The sequence below is a fragment of the Balaenoptera physalus genome (assembly GCF_965194825.1).
Source record: "Balaenoptera physalus genome assembly, chromosome: 21".
In the NCBI taxonomy this organism is placed as follows: domain Eukaryota; kingdom Metazoa; phylum Chordata; class Mammalia; order Artiodactyla; family Balaenopteridae; genus Balaenoptera; species Balaenoptera physalus.
The window spans coordinates 29,369,512-29,391,497 of NC_138902.1; positions in this window are offsets into that span (position 1 = coordinate 29,369,512).

Below are 21,986 nucleotides of genomic sequence, written 5' to 3' on the forward strand. Positions count from 1 at the left end.
TTCTGCATACAGGTCTTTTGTCTCCTTAGGTAGGTTTATTCCTAGGTATTTTATTCCTTTTGTTGCATTGGTAAATGAGAGTGTTTTCTTAATTTCACTTTCAGATTTTTCTTGTATTATCTTTTTAATGTCCATGAGATCTGTAGTAATGACCCCTCTTTCATTTCTAATAGTGATTTGTGTGTTGCATCTATTACTTCTACTGCTTTCTCTTTCCTAGGGCATCAAAATGCATCATGTATCTAGAGTCAGAAGGGAACGCAAGAAATTAATGGTCATATGATCCTGTTGATGGTGGAGGAACACAATCTATCTCATTTTATGGATAAAGACATTAAGGCCTAAAGAGGACTAGTGAGCAGCCCAAGTCTGCTGGCTGGTTCCAGGAGAGCCCATGTAAGACCCAAGTCTCACTCAGTAACTGCACACAATTTTCCACCACAATATGCTTCCCTTTTCCCTCTTCTAGTATTTTTTTTTTTTTTAACCCCACAACTCCCATTCACAGAATTTTGTTAACATACTTGAGACTGGTAAACCTAAAAAACTGGACAACTGAGAGAGCCATTTTCTATAAACATTTTAAATGTTTCTCATTCTCAGACTACATCATGGGTCATGCCAGATCGATAGAAAGCTTCTTGAGTACTTGATTTAGAGGACAAATATTATTTTCAAGACACTGATTATCTAACTAATAGCCAATACTTATTATAAAACCCACACCATCCTTGTTCAAGAAATGAAAGCAGAAGCAGATGCTGGGGTGTCCCAGAATGAAAGGATTCAAGTTCATTACTTAATTCTAGCATTTAATGAATCAGTGGCTTCCACTCACCCTCTCTGAACTAAGACTATTTAGAAAATCTGAACCCATAACTCCCTTATTCATTATTAATGCAACTCAACTTTATTCATTGCATAAAATACCATTTTTCATTTCTGTGTACCAGCCATGTAGCGGGGAATGTGTGTGTGTGTGTGTGTGTGTGTGTGTATGTGTTGTAGGCTATGAGCTTCATAGGTTAAAAGGAACGTAAGGAATTATAAGAGGGGACAAATGAGTAAACTGGAAGTGACTAAGAAGAGATCAATAACGGGAGGATGTGATAAGGATGCTTGATTATTTCCCCTGAGAAAAAGAAAGTCACAAAAAATTTTACCCACTTACTTCTAAATCTAGGAATAGCTGTTTTATAGAATAGGCAGAGAAAAGCTCCATAGAGACTCAAACAATTTAATTGGATTTGGGCTACAACCAGGAAAAAAACTTGATTAAATAGAAATTTCTTGACAATTTATAAGATATGTAAGTTACAATACAGGCATGACAGACAGCTTGGTTCTCCAACAATAGTTGCCTATAAGAAAAAAACTTTTGATTCTCTAAAATAGTTTATGTCTAATCTCATATTTGAAGGCAGGACATTAGAGGTACTAATGACGGAAAGATTTATAATGACAGATATTAGTGGCAGTTGCCTTGGAAGTTTCTCCCTAACCTAGCAGTTAGTAATTTTGGGATTAGTGTACACATGATTCTCATCCCTAGACTTCACAGTGGTGAAGACCCTGCTCTGGTTTCCCTAAAATCCCTCAAACTGACTCAATATTTAATGTTGATAAAGTGTTGCTACTATTGAAGGTGATGATGTTGATGATAATGATGGTAAAGATGATGATAGCTTTTCAGGAACACTGAGTTTAAAAGGAATATACCCTCCATAAACTCTGTAAGTCCCTAAGCTTAGCCAGCCCATGGGAAACAAAAAAAAACCAACCGATTTGACAGTTAGAGCAGGGTTTTTCTGTCTTGACACTACTGACATTTTGGGCTGGATGGTCATCTGTGTGGGAGGCCTGTCCTCTTCATTACAGAACATTTGGCAGCATCCTGGCCTCTACCGTCAAATAGCAGCAGCACCCTCCCACTTATTCCACTCCCAGTTTTGACAAACAAAGATGTCTCTAGACGTTACCAAATGTCCTCCCACTGTCAAAATCACTCCTAGTTGAAAATCACTGATATGCAGTTAAGATTGAGAGTCCAGGTCAGACTTCTCTTTTAATGCTACCATTTAATAGACTCCCTAATTTGACCCAAAGTTACTATTACATCTCCACGAGTATTTTTATCTATAAAGTCAGGATTCTTATTCTTTGAGAGCTGTTTTTCAGTACCTGTTACTGTAAGTTCTTTGAATTTATGATTATGGCTGTTGTACTCAAGCAGTTTACAACTGAATAGACAAAATGAGATATTCTTAAATGCCTGGAATGCACCATAGTCTATGCTAAATAACGTAGGAATGGATAATAACATGCACTAGGTGTTCAGGATGAAGCAAATCTAGTAATAAAATAAGCCTCAGAAGAGTAACATTTGAATTTTATCTTGAAGGTTTGGATGGGATTTTCAGGAGGTGAAATAGAGAGTAATACATTCCTGACAGTAGGATTGTCCTATGGAATGACATTGATCTTGAAGGAGTATCTAGTCAGTCTGATAAGGTGACTTTATGCTTAGGTTGACTCCATGAAGGGAAGGCAGTTCTCTGCTGACCAGAGAATCTGACATTTAGATGGAATAAGCTTCAATGATGTATGTGTGTCCACTCTCAAAAGACCAAATTATTATTATTTTTAAAAAAAATTTTTTTATTTATTATTTATTTATTATTTTTTTATTTTTGGCTGTGTTGGGTCTTTGTTTCTGTGTGAGGGCTTTCTCCAGTTGCGGCGAGTGGGGGCCACTCTTCATCACGGTGCGCGGGCCTCTCACTATCGCGGCCTCTCTTGTTGCGGAGCAGAGGCTCCAGACGCTCAGGCTCAGTAGTTGTGGCTCACGGGCCCAGTTGCTCCGCGACATGTGGGATCTTCCCAGACCAGGGCTCGAACCCGTGTCTCCTGCATTGGCAGGCAGATTCTCAACCACTGCGCCACCAGGGAAGCCCCCAAATTATTTTTAATGTGATAACAAAATCAGAGCTCTGAGTGCATAAGGCTGTGTCATCTGGACTCTGCTGAATCACGTTTAGCACTTTGTGAAGCATCTTCTCACTCAGCTGGCCACCTCTGTGGACAGCGACCCTGCTCATTTTAATATTCAGAAGCACCGGTAGAGATTAGAAATAATACGTATAACGAACACTCACTGTGACCCCCATCTCCGCTGACACTCCCCTGCCTTTGGTAGTTGTAACTCTTTGGAATATTTATAAATGACAAAGACCAGTCTGGTTCATAGAATCTGAGGAAATCTCTGAGTGACGTGGGGGCACTCAGGCACCATGGAGTATACCATCAGACCCCCTCTTCCAAGCCCAAGACAACAGCTCAGCTAAGTCAATCTCATGACAAACATCTAAATATTTCTGAATAGGTAAAATGATTGAGCTTATAAAGTAAGCCCCATCAACAAATTAGATGTCAGCAGGAACATTATTGGTATTTTGGGTGGGACAGTTCTTCATTACGCAGGTCTGTTCTGGAGATTATAAAGTGTTTAGCATTTGTGAGCTTTTATCCACCAATATCTTTAGCAGTCTCAAGTCATTGTGACCTCAGTTCTCTCATTTTCATGGCTTCTTTCATTATCGCCCCATTGAATACCACTGAATTGTATGTTTGACTTTGGGATAAGGATGTGGGGCAAAAGGGTACCAGTCGGAAATCTTCCTTTTGTTCTGCATCTCCTCCTACTGCCTTATGAGCCTCTGGGCCAAGGAGGTTCAGGGGAAAGGACATACATATCCACACGTGATCACTGGAAAATCTCCAAATGGCTCCAGACTCAATTGACATTTTGGCATCAAGGATACTAATATATTCCATTGATTGAAAGATGCACCGTTATTTTATACTACTAAAAGAGAGAAAATGTGACCAATGAATCTATGAAATAAGTTTTTTTTATCACACAGACTTTTAAAAAAATTTATTCTTATGAAAGAGCTCCTTGAGACTTAGACAAGATTTTTATGGTGCATTATTTTTGTGGATTAAAAAAAGAATGTTGGGACTTCCCTGGTGGTGCAGTGGTTAAGAATCCGCCTGCCAACGCAGGGGACAGGGGTTCGAGCCCTGGTCCGGGAAGATCCCACATGCCACAGAGCAACTAAGCCCGTGCACCACAACTACTGAGCATGCGCTCAAGAGCCCACAAGCCACAACTACTGAAGCCCACTTGCCTAGAGCCCATGCTCCACAGTAAGAGAAGCCACCACAATGAGAAGCATGCGCACCGCAATGAAGAGTAGCTCCCGCTCACCGCAACTAGAGAAAGCCCGCGTTTAGAAGCAAAGACCCAAAGCAGCCAAAAATAAATAAATAAAATAAATAAATTTATTAAAGAAAGGAAGGAGGGAAGGGAGGAAGACAGAAAGAGAAAGAAAAAGAAAAGGAAGGAAGGAAGAAAGAAAAGGAAGGAAAGAAGGAAGAAAAAGAAAAGAAAGAATGTTATAAGCAAAATAAATTGGGAAGGTATTCCCAACTTCTTCACATTGAGTATGACTTTTCTAAAAAGCATTGTCACTTAGTGTCTATTTTTTTCTACCTGATATTACTCACCATGATATCAAAAGAGTGTTTTATTATCACCACTGAGATTTAGCAATGTCTTCTGCCTTCCGTTGCATTATTTTGACCTGTTACAGGTATTAGTTTTGCCTGTATGTCAATACTAAAATATAACACATCTCCATTTACCTGTGGATATGTTCTTTAAAGCTCTTTGTTGTTGATTTGCAAGAAAACATGGAATTTCGGTTGTCCCTCAGTGTCAAACTCTTTTTTTTTTTTACCTATATCAAGTTTATCCCCATTTCTTTATTCTCATGTCTTCCTGCGAACACAACTTTTTCTTTCAGAAACAGCGCAGTCCTTCTGAAGATATTTTAAGTGATAAGTAAACAAGAAAAGAGGCTAAAAGCAGGTAGCAGCAACCCAGTCAAGGTCCCTGTCTAGTGATCCAGGCTGGAAGAAAAGGGGAGGGTGAGTAGGGCTTCAGCCTCAGCAGAAGGGGAACTGAGAACCAAGGTGAGTGTTAGAGACAGGTGGTTCTCAACAGATTGCATTCACTCCTTCCCTTAAAAAGAAATCCAGTCAAAGTTCTTTGCAGCGCTAGAACACTGGCGGGCGAAGGCCCTGAGTGCCCTCGATCCCAGTGGACTTGCAGTGCGCTTGTTGGCATCTGGAGGTGGTGTTCCTACTGATGATGAGCAGACGACTGGGCTGGAGAGGGAGGGTCACGGAAGGGATTGGACCCATTCAGTGTGCTCGCCCCAAAGGCAGCTTCGGGCACCAAGGAAGACCCTAATTTAGTCTCCATCAACAGCAAGTGAATAGTGGGCTGCATCTGTGAAAAAGACAGCAGTGCCGTCATCTGGTTCTGGCTGCACCAAGGCGAGACTCAGTGATGCAACTGTGGAACCTACAAGCTGGTGCCCCACCAGTTGGCCTACTGAGCCCCTGCATTAACACACTCAAAATGGGCTGTAAAGTTCTTTCTTTCCAATAAAGACTAGCCATTGCATTGGCTCTTCCCCCCACCACCAAAAAAAAAAAAAAAAAAAAAAAATCCCAAGTCTTTCTTGGGCTCCTGGCCTTTCAGCCAGAGGTATTTTCCAGCATTTCTTGACTCCAGGTGTCATCAAATATCTAAGCGGAAACAGACAAAAGTGATGTGGTGGCCGAAGCATTTCTGAAATAAATGGAAGTTATAAGTGTAAAGTTAGTAACCATAATGGAAAACGTGTAGAGGGACAAGAGGCTGCAAATAGACCTATGAAGCGTGGGAGTAAAACAGAATCCAAACAAGATTCAGAAAATACATGGCAAGAAGGAGGCTGAAGGAAAGAGGTTGAATTGCGTGAAAATCAGGTTATGCTAAAAGCAGAGAGGATGTTTCACGGAGAAGTCAGAGCGGGTCATGGGCAGAGAGATAAAGCAAATGAGAACTGGTTCTAGTTGCACATATTTCTGTGGTGGCAGAAACCAGGTCTTTCTGCAGAGTATGCTAGGCTTATTATTTTGGCCTCCAAAATATAACTGGACTTAATATCTACATCATGGCTGTATTTCACATGAATTAAGAAATTAGTTTATATATTTTTATGCACTCCAAGCCTATTCCTGCTCATTTACCCCATTGCTTATAGTTTCATTACTCTTTTCATAATTAATTTTCTTGTATTATTTAACATGATTCAGTATAACTGAAATCAGGCAAAAAAGTAAGTGTCTTAATAAAAAGGTTATTTTTCCAGACATGGGTATAAAGGTCTGCTTAATGCATCCACAAAGCATTCCTTATATGTTAAGCTTGAATATTTCCCTAAGTGAGGGGCAAAGAAAAAAAAAACTTATATTTTGAGGCTGAAATAATTAATGGAAAATAAAATTTTAATATTATTCAATCAGCCCGGGAGAGTTTAGAAGTCATATAAAATGAACTATTCTATAATATTTTTTTGAAGTTGGCACCACTCAGTGGGAATATTCTCAGTTGAACAAACATGTAATAATGATGTGTAACATTTATTAAGCCCTTACTCTGTATTAGAGACTGAGAAAAATGCTTAATTCACTGCTGCACTTTCACCACAAACAATAGGCAGGAAAGCCAAGGCTTAGTAAAGTCAAGGGAAGTGTCCAAGTTTCCCAGGTGGTGAGTAATGAGATGGGGTTCAGACTCAGGCTGTTGGATTCTAAAGCTCGTTTAATTAACCATTATTATATATTGCTTAATTTGAAGACAGGTGTGTTTTTGCTATTAGCCTTTTATTGGGATTGTTAAAATATTTTTCCAGGTATCTTTTAAGTGTAAAAAATTGTCTTTTCATACTGTAGAGGCAAAACACTAAATCAGGTATATTTCTTGAGAAAAAGGAAAGTGTCTGCTTTTTATTATTATTTTTAAATTTTAAAATCATATTTCCTAATTTTCTCAGAAAGGAGAATTTCATTAATGCACGAAAAATAGCCTTTGGATTTTATAAGGTAGCTACATAAGGATATTATAGATATTACATGAAATTTATCTAGATTAATAATTTTATTTATTTGGTTAATTCTTTCAGTAAATGAATTGAAGTCCTATGTCATGTTAGGAGGTGTAGAGAGGAATTACAATCTAGCTTTTGTACTGAGGCCCCTCACATTTGATATATAATGGAGATAACTAGTAAATTCTTTATTTTCTTCATTAGAAACAAAAGAAAAACAAATTCTCTAAATGTTCCATGTGCAAGTAATGCTTTTCAGGAAATTATTAAATAATCCTAAACTCTATCACATGACTATAATTTAAATAGTTACTAATACAACAATACTTGCAAAAACACATTTAATTATCAAGAATATTCTTATGAGACAAAGAAAATAACATAGGAGACAAAGGCTTACATTACAGTGTATTGCTGTGCTGAACTATAAGTTCTTTGTTTACTCTTCTATCCCCAGTCCCTGCTGGACATGATATAGACGATACCCAATAAATACAGCATTGAAAAATAAATAGGGATACAAAAGAGAATAAGAATTTCTAATGACTGGGAGAACAGATAAGTAGATAATTATAATACAGGGTGTTAAGTGCTTTGATAGAGTTAAAGCAAGACAAGGAGTAGGGTCCTCAAAGGAAATTTCCAGAAGATAATGCTTGAGATAAAGACCTAAGGCTATATAAGTAATAAGCGTCTAGTCCTTTCCAGAAGAAAGGTGTCATGCGTGTAAAGGCACAGAGGTACTGTCTACTCTCTTATAGCCAGTGCTTTGTACAGAGTCACCTGGCCAGTAGTGCAGCTGAAATCCAGTTGTATCCGTATGGAATTTTGATGACCCTGTGTCTCACCTCTGGCCCTCTACCACCTGACTTCTTACCCCACTCCACTCTATACTCATTTTATGCCTTATTTCATTTTGTTTTGTATCACTCTTATTTATTCACTTATTCATTAAAATATTTATTAAAAATGTATTATACATTATACCTAGGTACCACCCTGCTGGATGAGGTTCTTAATAGCCTTAGTTGGTACATGATGATTTGAATTTGGACAGTTCAGTGTATAGCATCATCATGAAAGTAGTTAGAAATGGTGATAAATACTTTCCACCCACCTGATATCACAATGGCTTCCAGAGGCTTGCCATCACTCTGTTGATCATTTGTAAAACCCGCCCAATTTTCTTTTTTGTTCATGCTCCTAAAAGTTTACCCTGCTGCTCCCTCATCCTATTTGGTTTCTGCAGATAACCAAATGGACAATATTAGAAGTAGCTCTAACATTTAGCAACTTTTGTTGCTTTCCTACTATGTACAGGTCTCTGTGCTGGCCATTCACAACAAAAAGATGAATACAGTACAGTTCTTCCTTTAAGCAATTTGAGATATTATGGTGAGGGTGGGATGCATTTAATTGCATTTCTCAAATTAAGTCACCAGATTAAAAAAATAAATTTAAGTGCCCCAGAAAATATTCAGATCGATATGTATTTTGTTAACTTTTTGTTTAAAAGAAATTCTTAAGGATTATTTTTAAAATTCTTTTTAGCTGAAAAAAATTGCTTGTTAAAAGTAAAAGTTACCATTTCCCTCCAGAATTGCAGTTAATGATGTGGACATATCTCTTTATTTGGGGCTCTAATAGTATAGTTTCATGTTAATAGTATTTTAGTGGTGTCTTCACTTTCAAGTAATTTCAATTGTCTTTAAATACAAATGCAGTATTTCCCTATTAATATCTTTAGTTTTCAGTGTTCTTAAAGGGAAAAGGCATTACATTTACAAGGCTTACTTAAGGTCTTAAATACTCCTATATAAAATTGAGCCAAAACAACTTTAATAGAAGTGCAAGTCTCCTTTCTAAAGCGCATACATAACCTAAGCTCCTCGAGGGCAAGGATTTCATTTGATTTACATCTTCAAAAGGTCCCAGTACTATGCTTTGTTGTAGAAAATGTTCAGAATGTGTTTATTGATCTCTGTTGTTAGATCAGTGCATCTTCTTCAAGTGTTTCCACTGACAAGTGATAGATTGTCTATTCTGAGTAATTTCTTCCAGGATTATGTAAGATTTTTGAGTTGATGTTTATTGTTGTCTCCAGCAATTAAAAAAGTTGAGGGCAACATGAAGACTAAAGAGTTAACAAAATAATACAGAATTACAGCGTTAGAAAAGACAAAGTGTTCTGCTTTTTTTGTTTTCCAGTTTTTCTGGGATAAGGATTTCATAATTTTAAGCCCATGAATTACTAAATTCCCTTAAAAATCTTTGAATAAAGTTGTTTTTAAACAGTGGCTATATATATGTACACACACAGATAAAGTATACTTACTACTGGCAGAATAACTAGTTAAAATATGAAAATGAAATCAATAATTTATAATTTATGTTGTTTACCTATTGTGCTCAATTAGTTACCTTTTAGGTCATGTTTTTGATTCATTTATTTACCTTTTAGCATTCAAACTTGGTCACTAAAGCAATTTTTACTTTAACTCAGTAAGACAGATTTAATGCTACAAAAGTTAAGGATGCAAGTATTTCCTGAAGTATTATCCATTGGGAATTTGCTTTGCTTTATATCTGCAAGAACAGGCTCAAGATAATGTGAATATTTAATGTTAATTATATGTGATACTTAAAAAACCTACACACACTTCAGAATTTTATGGACACTGTACACATCTCACAGGACCACGGGATGAAGTAACATAACACCCTCCAAAAGGATTCTGAAAATTAACATTTAAATAAAAGTCATGCCCAAGCCAGTAGACGAATAGCCGAAAGAATAGTTCGTGTTTCACGTGGTTACACAACATAATTTCCACATTCTGTGGAAAAGTACACATTGAATTTTATATCATCTGGCGATTAAAACAAACACATTTAATTTTCATAACTAAAACAGACTCCATATGTTACCAAAAAGTTCTGAGTTTTAAAACCAATGCTAAAGGCAAAAAGATAATAATTATTATTTTTTTCTCACATGGATAAACTGAGAAAAGATTTCTTATGATATAGTTCTAAAGGTTTTATATCTATCTGTAGGTCTTGGGGTCTTCACAGTTTCTAGTGGGCTACTGGGTGAAAGCTTTGAGACAAATTTTGGTTTAGAGATTGTAACCTTTATAACTAATCAGATGGGTATGGCCTGAGGAGGCAAGAATTAAACCAACAGCCTAGAGAAGAGAGATCCTGCCTATTACAACTCTGGATCCTTGACTTCTTGCCTCATTCAAGACCTTATTTTCTTAATAATCAAGTTTCTTCCTGTTATCTCCAAATTTTCTCTTTCCATCTGCTTTTTGTTCTCTGTTTCAAACTGTATACAGATGAAGTTTTCAATAGAGCACTTGCTTCTTCAAGTTACTCTCCTATTTTTACAAAACTATTTAAAAAATATTTCCTAAACATCTTTACTGTGCTTTGTAACCAACACTTACCTTTTCATTCCCACACTGGCTGTCCTGTTTGGAGTTTCAGTCTAATCTTGGCATGGTTGGATTATAAGAATAATTTGTTTTTATTGATAAAACTATAAAAGGAAGTTTCATTATTTACAGTGTTAAGAGCAATGGCTTTTCCCCTCAGTTTGCTGTTTTGCTTATATTTGTCTATAAAAGTTTATCAAAACCTCTTAGATGCTACTCACTATTAAAGTGGAGGACACACAAGTGAAAATGCTGGAGAAGCATATTTATCTGAGGTCACGTGAGCAAGCACAGAATACTGCATTAATTCAGGCACTGCCGTGAAAAGAAATTATAAAGAGATAAAGCTCTGTTTTATATTTTTCAACAGCTTCTGTCATCTGAAAATTAGTGTTTTCTGCACATGACTGTTTAAGCATGAATTTGTTTAGACAATGTTGACATCATAAAGGTCTGAGTTCATTGTTTTCACTGCTCTTCCATGGGTGCAAGTAGCACCTCACAGTCCTGGAATCATGGAGATGTGCATTTGGTGCAAGGCCTGCAGTCACGTCCTGGCATTGATATAACAGAATACATTGTTAACTGCCACTGAGGTTGCTAATATGTCCCTCTCCTGGGCCAGATATTTCTGCCCATTTTCATTAATCAAAACTCATAGATTCACCAAACAGAGCTAGAATGTACTTTCGGAGGTCACTTTTGTCTTTTACAGACATGTATGGAACCCAGAATTCTTTCCATCTATTGTGTGTTAGAATTAAGAAGGACTTATTTCATGAGTTTCCTTTTCCTGGACAAAAGTTTATCAATATGCCTCAAAAGAAAAACAAAAAAAAAAAAGAAAGAAGAAACCTTTATAATTAGAAGATGTTGCCTGGAACACTGTGAGAATGATTATCTGACCCATTTTTGCTTGCATTTAGTATTTATTTCCAAGACTCATAAGTGTATATGCTTTGATGCTTTCATTTTTTTGTCCCAGGATAACATTTAAAAAAAAGAATGATTCTAACAAGTAGGTCCTGCTCAGATGTTCTTCCAACATTTTGAGGTGGACATATTCCAAAAGTTGATGATTATGAGGGTTTTAGTACATCATTCACATCAAGTATTAAGTAGTTCACCCTTTTATGAAGGTGGACTTCTAGACCGCAACTGCAGGTTTCTGTTCTTAACACGGAGGTTGTTTCCTGTTCTAGGTAGAATGGTCACAAACCTGCTATCAGAATTCTGTACTTAGATGAATGAATAGAAAGAAAATAGAAATTTCTTGTAAACTGTTTTATATTTGCCACCACATTATAAAACTATTACCAAAAGCTCTTTAACTTGAAAATATTTCTAAGCTCACTGAAAAGGTAAACATTTGCAAACTGTGCTTTGTTCAGTGAGTTCTTCAGCATGAAGCACCCTTTAGCTATCTGGTTAGCAGCAAGACAAAGTTTCTTGTAGAGCTGTTGAGTTAGATTCAATATTTTTTAAAAAGGGGATTATTGTAAAAAAAAACCAAAAGAGCATTAAGAGGCTCTTAAAAAAATACCCTGTTACAATAATGACACGAAATGTCATCTAGGGTGTTAGAATCTGTTTTTTTAAAAAATTTATTTATTTATTTACTTATTTTTGGCTGTGCTGGGTCTTCGTTGCTGCGCTCGGGCTTTCTCTCTAGTTGCAGCCAGTGGGGCTACTCTTCGTTGAGGTGCGCGGGTTTCTCATTGCGGTGGTTTCTCTTGTTGAGGAGCACGGGCTCTAGGTGCGCGGGCTTCAGTAGTTGTGGCTCGCGGGCTCTAGAGCGCAGGCTCAGTAGTTGTGGTGCATGGGCTTAGTTGCTCTGTGGCATGTGGGATCTTCCTAGACCAGGGATGGAACCTGTGTCCCCTGCATTGGCAGGCGGATTCTTAACCACTGCGCCACTAGGGAAGTCCCTAGAATCTGTTTTTTAAAATTTGTTACATCCTCTTATTCTTCCAGCAACAAAGCTGCCTAGGGCCCTGGTCATGCTAAGTTGCCCCTGGAAACCACTCTTGCATTCTTGTACTGCAGGCGTGTTCTTCAGGTAAAAGCTCCCTTTAGCACTGACCAAAAAGAGGGAGAAAAGGAAAAGAAAAACAGCTGAAAATAACTAGTCACACAATATTAAATGACGCATGATTTCATCATCAAAAAGGGCTATTTTACCTCTTTCACTGCACTGCCAGCAAAACATCTCACTTCATAAAGGACCACAGGCCCGTTTGTTGCAGACCATAAACTGTTAGTCCTGCGCATAGGCCTGAAAATTGATGCTGGCCCTGGTTCAGATGGTAATGACCCTCCTGAACTCTAATCTGTGATACAGACAGTCCAAATCCTGATAGCATCTGTTATTGTCATCCTATAAGCAAACTTAATCTGTAGACAGAACAATGTAGTTCATTCTACTGGAGTGCCCTTCTGACAGATGAAATAATTATTTTTGACCCAGCTTTAGAGCTAGTTATGTTATTTTAAACAGTCACATTGATAACTGTTTTATAATTTGCTGGGTTTTGATATTTTATGGGTGCATAATAACTGTCCTCATTTATTAAGTTTATCACTGCTTTACAGAGGCATGAATACATTTCAATTAGATTTGTATAAAATGCTGAATCACAAGTTCTTTTCAAATAGAATGAAACGGTCTATCATCTTAGTTCAACCCACTCAGATAATTTGATCCATTAGGCTTAATACACATGTAAAACAAATTGCTCTAGTAAATTTGCATGTAAAATAGCATCAGTCCTAAAGGCTCTAATACAAACAATTAGTTCCGTGTTTTTATCTTGCAGAAACACTGGTTTCCTACACAACAAAAAACCTTGTAAAGTTTATATTTCAAAATTATGTTAGGGAGGAAACGGTACATGACACAAATAGTCCACTTTTTCTGCTTTGCTGTCCAACAATGAAAAGTTCCCTAGACCATTTTGAATATATACTAAAGATATCTGCTTGCACTCATTAAAATCAGGGGCACTATAATTCCTGTAATTCTGAGTTTACCTCATTATTCACATTGAGCAAAAATTCTACTGGAAATACCATTTAATTTTGGAAGGATGCTAGGTTTATCTTAATATGCAGGTCTACATAACCTATATTTTAAAACTATAAAGAGTTCATGCACCCCTTATTGAAACAAACATATTAGAATATGCTCTTGAAGGGTCTGGAAAATCATGAAGCCTGAGGAGAGTTTATTTTTAAAAACATGGTAGTGTAGCAGTTTTTCCTTGACTAAAATGGGTTCAGAATATATGGGTCATTAAACAAAGAATATTGTATTTAGTTCTTTCAGCACCTTGATGACCCAACGCAGATCCTTGAAGCTGATTACAGAATTCACAGTGGAATTTTGTTACATCAATTTCAGTCAGTAATTTTTCTAACCTGGAGTATGGTGTGGCATATTGATTGATAGATACATAGATAGATAGATAGATTTTACCCTCATTTGCGTAACTGTGGACAGCTCTGACATGCTCTAGAAATTAGTATTAGAAAATCTTTCTAGCATTTAATATGCTCTCTTAAGAAGACTTTCTTATTCTTCACAAATCTTAGCATAACAAAGGCATATAGTCAGTAACGGACTGACAGTAACATACAATACAATACACCTATAGGCACAATGTTGCACAGCAACTCTCTAGAACTTATTCATCAGCAATGATTAACTTTAAGATAATTTTCCAAATTATAAGTTTAAAGAAATATGTTTTTTTGGATTTGACCAGGAGTACATTTTTTGGTTTTATTATTATTATTTTTTAATGTGGCTGCTTTTTTTCCTCCGGATAAATTTGCTCTTTATCAAATCATTGTTTTTACTGTTTGAAAATAGCAAGTAGAGTGTCTTCCCACTGGATACAGTCTGATGAGGGATACAATTTCCAGAGCTCTGTATTTTACAAACTAATTAGCGCTAACTTCCTGCAACACATACTTGTTATGAGAGTAAAGGCTTATGGCAGGAAGTTATCCATTTTATCATCTGCTTTCAGCAATCCTAGTAAAACTGAAGATTTACTGCTGTTAAAAATACCTATTAAACATTTTCAACTTCCAAATTTGCTTTCTTAGAGCTTGAATAGCTAAAAAAATTCTCAGCAAGCAACAGTTTCAAGCCAGGTAGCACTGGCTGATATTTGATGACATTTTTGAGACTGTTCCTAATTAAACCAGGAATTCCCTCCAGGTTTAACCAACTAGCGAATGACAAGAGAATCTATTATAATCTAAAGTAAATAATTTTAAAGTTCTTTTTGAATACTCTTGTCAAACATGGGGAACTAGGCCTGGTTAAAATTATTTAGTACTTCTCTAACTGGCTGGCAGGATTTATACGTTTTGATAAAATGCAGTGCTCAGCTCAGGGCACAATTAGCAAATTTCTGGTTGGCTGATAGTGAAAGTGATGATGCCTAGTAGCAGCTTTTTGACTTCAGATAAAAACCAGTTAAGTTTTTTCCATAGCATGTGTTTTTATTTGTTAAATAAAACTAAAAGCCCATTATGGTCTTCCTTGATCAGTCCCTTGCTAGATTATATATATTATTTGGGACACAACTTTAAGAGAAGCTTAAATCGTTCTCAAAGATAAAGATTGACAATGATCTTCACGTACTTTAACTCATTTGATTCCCTTTCCGCCAAGGTAACAGATAGTTAAAGAATATTTAATATCAGAAGTGAGATCAAAAATAATTTATCTTGTACTATTTTTGTGACCAAATTCGTATATCCACTTGGATTTTCACAATGTCTAGCAGGCAACTGACATACATCAGGACATAGATTAATTTCAGAGAGGACCAAGTGGGACTTTGGGAAAAATTTTGATTTATCAACAAACTTTTCCAAACTGTGTTTTAACAAATATTAGGGTATTTCCTTGCTCAAATAATTATGGAAGATATTTGGGTTAAGTAAAGTTAAACACATTTCTTTGCAGGACTTCTCAGAGCCTTTAATACATGACTATGAATGGCAAATCTCTAAGGATGCCATATGGTTTGCATCTGCTGGTGCTGCCTTCAAGAGCAATTTCTTTTTTTTTAAATAAATTTATTTATTTACTTATTTTTGGCTGTGTTCGTTTTTCATTGCTGCATGCAGGCTTTCTCTAGTTGCAGAGAGCGGGGGCTACTCTTCGTTACGGTGCGCGTGCTTTTGATTGTGGTGGCTTCTCTTGTTGTGGAGCACGGGCTCTAGGCGCATGGGCTTCAGTAGTTGTGGCACACAGGCTCAGTAGTTGTGGCTCATGGGCTCCAGAGTGCAGGCTCAGCAGTTGTGGTGCACAGGCTTAGTTGCTCCGCGGCACGTGAGATCTTCCCGGACCAGGGCTTGAATCCCTGTCCCCTGCACTGGCAGGCGGATTCCCAACGACTGTGCCACCAGGGAAGTCCCCATAGCATTTTCAGAATGCCAGTTTCCTTCCTAACCACTTGGCCAGGTAGGCTTTCTTTTGGGTGAAGTTTCCCAGAGGGTAGCGTTCTGATAAGCTGACTCCTGATCCTTAGCCACTGGCTTGCCTCTATGAGTTTGCCAGTCTGCTGAGACCGCCACCGCCCCCCACCCCCAGCTTTTTTTCCTTCAAAATGTCTACGCAGAGTGGCCTAGTTACCATTTAGAGTTTATAACTTTTAACCTAATTTAATTTTATTGCTGCTAATTGTCATAGCTGGCTGTTATTCTTTGCAAGTTTTCTTATTACTGAACTGTACAGAAAGAGAGCCTCTTAAGTCTTGTGAAAAATAAGAGCTGACATATGCTGAATCTGACAGTGATATAATGTACTTGATTTGATTAGCATTTCTAAAAATTACATTGTCTTTTAATATTTCTCTAGCAGAGCATCATAAGAATTAGCAGACCTAGAATAAATTGTTAGACGACAGTGCAAGGAAACTGTAATCTCACATGTCACCAACTTGTGTCTCTTCCTAAGCAAAATGAACATTTTAGGAAATAAACAAATACAGTCGATTTAAGTCGAGGAAATGAGGGTTCTTAAGTCACAGTGATGCTGTATTTTCCGAACTTGAGAAATAACCGGAACAGAAAGATTCTGGAAGGGACCTTGATGTTGCAGGAAATCGGTGAGATAGGGAAAAAAGGATAGTCTTTTCATCATTATTTTTGAACGTGATTATATTGAGCCATCTAAAAAATCCAAGGCATACATCTTTAGCATACATCAGTAGAGGAAAACTTCATGAAGCACACTAAATACTCTCTTTACTTTTGCCTATAAATTCTTAATACATTAAATTGTAGGTTCTTGATTTGATTATTTGATGTGAATATCTGCAGCACTGACACATTCAAGAGATGCACTAATACTGTTCTCTGACCTTGTCCATGCTCACTGCTCAGATTATCAGGGTCAATTGAATACTCAGAGGAAAAAAAAAAAAATTTCTTCTAGTGCTATTTTAAAATTCCATTTTTCCTCCTAGCCAAGTTGTACTTAAGAAATCAAATCTCTCCTTGCCTGTGATTTTCCAGTACATGTGCAATAAGAGTGCTACTAAATGTAAAACTGTTACATTTTCTCCCCTGTATCCCAGCTACAGTGTTACATCGCTTTCTGATTGCAGCCGGTAGCCTGTCCACGCTCTAAATACATGACTCTGCATCTACTACCCTAATATTAGGAACTTTTCCAGGATTCCTAAAGATGAAATAATATACTCAAGTGAAAAGCAAGCCTCTGTTGAAAGTCATGAGTCCAATTCTTCATTATTGTTCAGTCATGACACAACAAAAGGACACTGACTGAATTAAAGAGCACTGTATGTAGAAAGAAGGAAATCACATTGATGATTTCAGGAATAGTTACCTGAGGTCGAACTAATTATTGTGACCAGGCCTGGCAAATTTTAGAAAGAACGAATTTGATGATCTATCTCAAAGTCTAAACTAAATTTAATCAGATTTTGGGTCAGGAATGTGTTCTTGACATCAGTGTGTGGAGCGCTGAGCAATTAGCCAAATGTACTATGGTGTGTTCACAACTTTTCCCCAAGAATTTGAAGGCAGCCTGTTGTGACCAGTAACTGTTGTGTTCTCTAGAGTGCAAATCCTTTGTTTCCAAGGTGGCCTTTGTGGTTGCTTTGATGAGCTTTCTTTGTTTTGACTCCAAGGACAGTGTGCATTTCAGCTTGCTTTCTTCCTTGTTAAAAAGAAAACGAACCCATCATTAACTTTCTTAAATGTAAGTCTGCTATTGTTTCTACTCAGCTGAACTAATAAAATGAATAGCAATGGGAAATTTTCTGATGAATGCCTTCTGAGTGATTACTATTATTGGATGCCTTTAAACTTATGGTAAATGGGGATGGCATGCTATCAAACAAACTTTTGCTATTTTTAGTATGTAGATAGGAAAGCACAAGAAAGAAAAAGAAAGATTTTTTTTTCCTTTGTAATTTATAATAAAATAAAACCAGATTGTTTCGGCAGTTTTACTAGACACTCATTTTTTTCTATATTGCCTAAAACCAAACCAAAACAGAACAAAACAATAACCTTCTCTCATATCTATATATCAAGGATTAATCTTTACAGAGTATCAGATTATTCTTTATGAATCTTCCAGACTTTATTGTCAATATATATTATTTTTTGGCAGAGTGAAATTTACTAATTTTTTCCTAACATACTTCTTTAATAATATCCATCCTCAAACTAATCACCAGAATTTTAATTTTTTAACAAAGAACAAGTACAGACACAACTATTATCAAAATCATCTTTGTTTAGCTAGTCATATTTTAATTGGTAACTTTGCAATGTCTAAAATATTCATGGAGTATAATTTGTAGTTTGGCCATAGGTATACGGTAGGATTATCCAGCTTTTAAACAGATTTAAAACAACTGAAAGTAGCATTGTTTTTTACCAAATCGCAAACACTACAAGTTAATTCCTATGAGGCACAGAAGTAATTAAAGGGAATGAATGTTCCTGGTGTAGCTTATCAGCAATGCCTGTTATCTCCACCCAAAGAACACACTCCAAATCTATTCAACTCCACATTTCCACTACTTCCCCTTTAGTTCAAGGCATCCCATCTCCCCTTACACTACTGTAATTTCTACTCTCTGGTCTCCCTGATAAGACTCTTTTCCCTGCTTCAATTCTATCAGAAACATAAATAAGATCCAACCACAGCCTAGGAAAACCCTCCATTGATTTCCTTTTGTACTTAAATCCAAATCCTGAATTTGACCCACGGTTAAACCTACACTTTCTTGCCTCCCTGACTTCATCTCACATCGGCCTCCCCCATTCTCCTTTTGGGAGCTTGGCTGACCTCCTCTTCAAATATGCTGAGCTTTTTCCTTCCTGAGGTCCATGGCACTAGCTGCTTTCTCTGCTTAGAGCTCTCTTCCCTCAGAACTTTCCAGGGGTCACTCTTTTTTGTCAGTTCATCTCAGCTCAGTGTGATTTTTGGGAGCTTTACCTAACTGTCCAACCTAAAATAATACCCCTCCCAATTACTCCTTGTCTTGCTTTAACACTAGCATAGCATTTATCACACTGTATTACTGTATTACTCCCCATCATTCCCTGTCAATCACTTGTTTTTACTTTTCTTACACCATTTATCATTATGGTCCCCGAATTTTCAGTTTGATGTTTGTTTGCTATATGTCTTCTCCTGCAGAATGAATTTAAAATATCTTTGATAATCTTGTATTCTCAGTGTTTAGACCAATGTCTTATACCAGGATAAGTTTATTAGATTGAATCATTGTGACACAATAGATTACTCCCTCCTCCTTGAACCTTCTCCTGGGAGTACTCTACATTTTGTTGTTGTTCTTGGGGGTTGAGGGGCAGTTCTTCTATTTTACTATCACTCTTTTTAGTTTTCTTTGATAGTTGCTCCTCTTTTCTCCAGCTTTTCGTGTTGGAATGTGCCCAGGTTCAGAGATTGATCTTCCTTTTTTTCTGTCTATGCTCACTCCTTGGATAAACTCATTCAGTATCGTGACTTTATAGACCATCTGTGGTAGGCTGAATAATGGCTTTTAAAAGATGGCCCATCCTAGTCCCCCAAATATTTGAACATGTTATCTTACATGGCAAATAGGGCTTTGCTGATATGGTTAAATTAAGGATCTTGAGATAGGAAGGGTACTATCTTGGATTATCCAGGTGGGCCCAATGTAATCATAAGGATGCTTATAAGAGGCAGGCAAGAGGGGATTAAGCAGAAGAAGGAGATGAAACCACAGAAGCAGAAGCTGGAGGAAAACACTTTGAAGATGGAAGAAAGATCTATGAGCTGAAAGAGGCAGGGAAACAGACTCTGCTGGAGCCTCCAGAAGGCACACAGTCCCACAAACATCTCAGTGTTGGCCCCATTAAGACTCATTTCAGATTTTTGACCTTTAGAACTATAAGAAACAAATCTGTGTTGGCTTAAACCATCAAATTTGTGGTAACTTTTTACAATGGCAATAGAAAACTAATAGGCTACCTATATGCAGATTTCTCTTAAATTTACATTTTGAGCCCAAATCTCACTCCCAATATACATACTCATATATCTAACAGCCTATGCAACTTCTTCATTCATGTTTCCAAGAGAATCTTCAAACTCAATATGTCCAAAACTAAACTCCTGATCTTTCTCCCCAGACGTATTCCATGTGAGTTTTACCCATCTCAGTTGATGGCAAATCGATTTTTCCCGTTCCTCAAGACAAAACGGTGGAACTCTCCTCTTCCATTCCACTTCCACATCCATTTTTTATATATCCAGGGACCAAATATTTATCATTACCTCCATTGTTACAGCCTTGATTTAACCATCCTCATATATATACATGAATCACTTTGTTCTGTACCTGAAACTAACTCAACATTGTAAATTAACTATACTTCAATAAAAAATGGTTAAAAATTAGTTCATATGTAAAAAAAAGAATTATCTGAAAAATTAATAAAAATCCAGTTTACAATAGTATCAAAAAAGAATAAAATACTTAGAAATAAACTTAACCAAAGAGGTAAAATATCTGTACAATGGAAACTATAAAACATTGATGAAAAATTGGAGAAGAAACCAATGAATGGAAAGATAATCTGTGTTCATGGATTGGAAGAGTTAAATTGTTAAAATGTTCATACTACCCAAAGCCTTGTATAGATTCAGTGCAATTCGTATCAAAATCCCAATATCAGTTTTTAAAGAAATAGAAAAAATAATCCTAGAGAAAGAACAATGCTGGAGGCATCACACTGCTTGATTTCATACTATACTACAAAGCTACAGTAATAAAAAAATATGATACTGGCATAAAAGCAGACATAGAGACCAATGGAATAGAATAGAGAGCCCAGAAATAAACCCAAACATCTACAGTCAACTAATATTTGACAAGGGAGCCAAGAATATTCGATGGGTAAAGGGTAGTCTCTTCAATAAATGGTGTTGGGAAAACTGGGCAGCCACATGGAAAAGAATGAAATTAGACCCCTGTCTCATACCACCACAAAAATTAACTCAAAATGAATTAAAGACTTAAACATAAAACTTGATGTTACACATTTTCTAGAAGAAAACACAGAAAATACTCCTGACATTAGTCGTGGTAATGATTTTTTGGCTATGATGCCAAAAGCACAAGCTACAAAACCAAAAATAAACAAGTGGGGCTACACCAAACTGAAAAGCTTCTGCACAGCAAAAGAAACAATCAGCAGAAGAAAAGACAGTCTATGGAATGGAAGAAAATATTTGAAAACCATATATCAGATAAAGGGTTAATATTCAAAATATGTAAGCAACTCGATAGCAAAAAACAAATAGTCTGATAAAATGGACAGAGAACCTGAATAGACATGTTTCCAAAGAAGACATACAAATGACCAATAAATACGTGAAAAGATGCTCAACATCATTAATCATCAGGGAAATGCAAATCAAAACTATAATATCACTTCACACTTGTTAGAATGGGTATCATCAAAATACATGAGTTAAGAGGTGTTGGTGTGGATGTAAAGAAAAGAGTTTTTGCCTGGTCATCAAAGAAATGTGAGGTCTTGCATTATCCTGACTGAAGATTATGTGTTTTCTGTTGACTAATTCTGGATGCTTTTGGTTGAGTGCAGCTTTCAGTTGGTCTAATCAGGAGCAGTGCTTGTTAGAATTAATCGTTTGGTTTTCTGGAAGGAGCTCATAATAGAGGACTCCCTTCCAATCCCACCATATACACAACATCACCTTCTTTGGATGAAGACCGACTGGCCTTTGGTGTGGTTGGTGGTGGTTTATTTCACTTGCTCCACGATCTCTTCCGTTCCACATTATTGCACAGTATCCACTTTTCATCGCCCATCACAATTTGTTTTAAAAAAGAAATGTTTCATTATGTTTCAGTAGAGAATCGTGTGCAGAAATATGGTCAAGGTTTTTTTCACTTATGTGGAACCCAAACATTAAAGCAATTAACATAACCAAACTGGTGCAAATGATTTTCAATGCTTGATTTGG